Source organism: Bos taurus, chromosome 4 (genome assembly GCF_002263795.3).
Source record: "Bos taurus isolate L1 Dominette 01449 registration number 42190680 breed Hereford chromosome 4, ARS-UCD2.0, whole genome shotgun sequence".
Classification (NCBI taxonomy): Eukaryota; Metazoa; Chordata; class Mammalia; order Artiodactyla; family Bovidae; genus Bos; species Bos taurus.
In genome coordinates this window covers 100,037,290-100,041,927 of record NC_037331.1, presented here as the reverse complement: position 1 = coordinate 100,041,927, position 4,638 = coordinate 100,037,290, and the positions used below count along the sequence as shown (strand labels likewise).

Here is a 4,638-nt window from a genome sequence, read left to right as displayed (position 1 = left end):
CAGGCTCCTCCATCCATGGGATTTTCCAGGCAACAGTACTGGAGTGGGGTGCCATTGTCTTCTCCGCTACCACTGTTTTATAAGGAACTCTCTCATTCTGTAGTAAACTAGGAGTAACTTGGGCCCTGAATTAATCACCCACCTCTATCAACAAATGTTACCAATGTACCCCTTCATATTTCAGTTAATTGAGACTATTTAAGAAGAATGGGATTTGTTGTAGTTGTTGTTCTGTCTCTAAGTCATGTTCAGCTCTTGATGATCCCATGGACTGCAGCACTCCAGGCTTCTCTGTCCTTCACTGTCTCCTAGAGTTTGCTCAAACTCATGCCCATTGAGTCAATGCCTTGCAACCATCTCATCCTCTGACATCCCCTTCTCCACCTGCTTTCAATCTTTCCCAGCATCAGAGTCTTTTCCAATAAATCAGCTTTTCACATCAGGTGGCCAAAGTATTGGAGCTTCAGCTTCAGCATCAGTCCTTCCAATGAATATTCAGGGTTAATTTCTTTCAGGATTAACTGGCTTGATCTCCATGCAATCCAAGTCTCTCAAGAGACTTCCAAATGAGACTTGGGTGGGTAGTAAAAAAAGTTAGTGTTTTTGAGGGGAAAGGGAGATTAGCAAGAACCAAGGTATAGAAAACTTGGAGACTGACGTCTCATGTCAAACTTGGAAATAAATAACAAAACATATAAATCTAAAATGTTGAATATTGTTTTGTGTTAAAACAGTTCTAAACAGAAATTAGGCAAAGGTTCTTTAAGTAACAAATGAATCTGGAGATCTGGATTAACAGACTGAATGCCTTGACTGGATGGTCAAAGCTATGAAGTAGGAAAGCTCTTTGAAATCATAGGACAAAATGGAATGTGAATCTGTGTAAACAGTGAATCTGTGTAATTGAGAATAAACTGTAATAGTTGCATTTGTTTCTTAGGGCCACTGTAACAAATTACCACAAAATGGATTGTGGTAACACAAATACAAATTTATTGTCTCACAGTCCCAGAGGTCAGAAAGCCAAAATGGTCTCATTGGGCTAAAATCAAGGTGTTGGTAGGGCTGGGCCGTGTTCTTTATGTTCTAGGGAAGAACTCATTTCCTTGCCCTTTCCAGCCTCTAGAGACCACTCCCACTCTTTGACCCGTAGTCCTTTCCTCCATCTTCAAGGTCAGCAATGGCCAGTTAAGGCTTTATCACATCCTATCACTCATACAGTCTTCTGCTCCCTTTTCCACATTTAAGCATCCTTTTAAGTACACTGGACCCACCCAGATAATTCAGGACAGTCTTCTTAAAGTCAGGTCATCAGCAACCTTAATTCCATCTGCTACAATTCCTTTTTTCCATGTAAGGTAACATTTTCATAGAATCTGGGAATTGGGATGTGGACATCTTTGGAGGGCCATTACTCTGTCTACCACAAGAACTTTTTAAAAAAGCATTAAGAGTGACTTCCCTGGCAGACCAGTGGTTAAGACTTCACCTTCCAATGCAGGGAGTATGGGTTAGATCCCTGGTCAAGGAGCTAAGATTCCACAGGTCTTAGGGCCAAAAAACCAAAACATAAAACAGAAGCAATGTTGTATTAATAACAAATTGTATTAATAAAGACTTTATTGTATTAATAGACTTTAAAAATGATCCACATCAAAAAAAAAAAAAAAGGCATTTAGAGAATGACAATCAGTGAGAGAAGAAAACCCAGTGGAGAGAAGGGAAACGGGAACTCACAGTGTAGCTCACAAATTAAGGTAGGAATTACGAATTGAAATGAGTTTAGGAACTAGCTCTCCAAAGGAACTGTATTAGACTACACTTTGTGTTCTAACTCGGGATCATTTGTTATGCTTCCCCATTGAAAGGGTAGGGGTGGTTGTTGCCCTTTTGTGAATCCATATTAAACGGAACAAAATTCTTTAATGGAGATTACTAATTCACTCATCAATCAAGGAAAGATTCAAGCACTGCTGTTCCATGAAGCTCTCCCTACCCTATGGGCAGAATTAACTTCTCTTCCTTGGATCACTGTCCCTTGTGCTTTCCTTTCCAACAGTACTTATTATCTGTAATGTAATTTGCTGTCTCCCTGCTGGATGATGAGGTCCTTTTGACAACAGGGGCCATGACTTAGACATCTTTGTATTCTAAGTACCCAGCAAGATGGCTAGCATAAGGAAGGCATTCAACATGCCTTCCTTACTGAAAGAAAACCTGTGGGATGAATTGAGAATATTCTGAACTACCTCCAGGTCTTAGGGGAAGGTGACCGGATGGTATTTGGGGATTGGAAAGTAGATGATAGCTTTAAAAGTAAGAATAATGCACAGTAAATCTTTAAGTCCTGAGATGCATCTGAGAGAGGGAGACAGGAAACTGAGAGGAATTAAGAAATGAAGACATTTTCCCTGATAGACTGCAGATTGAAAAAGCAAGGTCAAAACTCAGATGAGAAAATTTACCTGCTGTGCCTTTATACATTCTGGACTATACTTAGCATACAAATGAATGTGGGAAAAAATACCCCAAGCACCAAAATGACAGATCCAGGAAGAGGAGTGGAATATTACATAATTTTTAAGCAGTTAGAATTTTTGGTCAATGAATGATATATGTTAGAAAAGTGTCCTCCATATACAATTTATTTTCATACTACTTTAAGGAAAATGTTGACACTAACCACCTAGGAAGAAGAACAAATTTCTGAACTTCTTCCATTCCTTCTGGAAATATAAGATTGATTTTGAAGTTTCATGAATTCCATGTTATATTTGGAAGAGAAGAGAAACTAAAACTCTGATCTAGCAAGAAGAAGAAATGGAAAAGAGGGGTCAAGTTGTCACTAAACCAAGTTAGTCTTGCTCCATGCACAGCAAACCAAAATGCTGAGGTTCCGAGGGTTGAGGTAAAAAAGAGGGCTTATTCAAAAAGCAGGATAAGAAAGTATCAAAATATCTTAAAAGGTAGTTTCATTTCTAATTTTAATTATGGACCAAAGAAGTTACAGTAGAGAATTAGTAAGTCTCCATTTTTTATCTTGTACCTAATGACCAACAGTCAATTAGAAAGAGTAAGTGAACAAGGAGACCAAGAAAATCAGACTGTGTTCCATGAGCATGAGAATAGTGTGGAAGAGAACAGTACACCAAACAAGGAGGGAAAAAAACAGGTCATGAATAGTGTCCAGTAAACTCCAGTATTTTCAACGCAGGCAAAGAAAGAGGAGTTCATTAAAGTACTTGATAAGGATAAACTGAAGAGATGGGAGGAAAATTATGAGAACAATGTCTGGGAAACCATAGAGATGAGTGTTTCAAGCAACCAGTCAACAGTAGCAGCAGATACTGCAAAATAAAAAACATACGGTCAATAAGGTGACCATAGGTCTAAATATTTCCCCTGAGCATAACACAAAAGAAAGAATTCACTTCTGGAAATATTAGACTTTTCCTCCATATAGTTTATTTTTTAGCATAAAACCTTAATATCCCATCTTCACTCCAAATACATAAATTCAAACACACACACACATTCCTATTGACGCCTCACTAAAAATGACAAATGTTCAAGTAGGTAAGAAGAAAAAACAGTAATGCTGTTTTCATTTTCATAAAGGTCAGTGGACCAATTGGCTTCATTGATTTGGAAAGAAAAGCAACTAAAGCATTCAGCCACAAAGCTAAAGGTTAGGGCATGGTTAACTGACAGCAACCGTGCCATTTTCAGAGCTAGACAGGCAGTTTTCCAGCTAATCAAAAGTGAATTGTCTTCATCAGGTAAATCTCATTAGATCTAAATTATCTCACAATATGACTTCCACTAAATCTGAAGACCAAAGTCTATGGATTAGAAGTACTGTGCCAAAGAAAGAAAAAGAGAATAATGGGTATGAGTAATTAATCATTATTCATAAAGCATTCACTGCATCATGAGACAGGAAAGGTAGAAATTATTAGTTGGGTTTCCAAATAAGGAATAGAGCTGAAGGTAGCCACATGATGACAACAGCAACACAAAAAGAATCTTAGAGGAAAGTTTGAACTCTAAATCACAATCACATTTTCTATACATGAAAAAAATTTTGAATTGTTGATGAAATTGTATAGATGGGCATGCATCAAAACAAACCAATTAAGGATAGACTAAGTGCTCTGCTTCCCTGGTGGCTCAGTTGGTAAAGAGTCTGCCTGCGATGCAGGAGACCCAGGTTCAATCCCTGGGTTGGGAAGAGCCCTGGAGAAGAAAATGGCAACCCACTCCTGTATACTTGCCTGGAGAATCCCATGGACAGAGGAGCCTGGCAGGCTACAGTCCATGGGGTCGCAAGAGTCAGACACGACTGACTGACTAAACATAACCTAAGTGTTCTGCTAAAGCTGCTCACACTCACCAGTCATCCTAATGTGTGTATTTCTTTCCAACTCCATGTTCAGTGATATTGTGCTGGTATTTTGAAAGCAGGCTTACAAGGAGCATTTTTTCCCAGCTTTATTCAGGTATGGTTGACAAAGAAATATTGTATATATTTAAGGTGTGCAATATGATGTTTTTGATATAGGTACACATTGTGAAGTGATTACCACAATCAAGCTAATTAAAATATCCATCACCTCCCATGGTTATGTGTGTGTGTGT

The 4,638-nt window shown here is 38.5% G+C and overlaps 1 non-coding gene across 1 annotated transcript; it reads left to right on the top strand.

Moving 5' to 3' along the window:
- The first annotated feature begins 4,159 nt into the window (after window positions 1–4,159).
- Window positions 4,160–4,231, top strand: TRNAR-GCG (transfer RNA arginine (anticodon GCG)). Its single transcript has one exon. It is a non-coding gene; the product is annotated as a tRNA-Arg (tRNA).
- The last annotated feature ends 407 nt before the right edge of the window (window positions 4,232–4,638 follow it).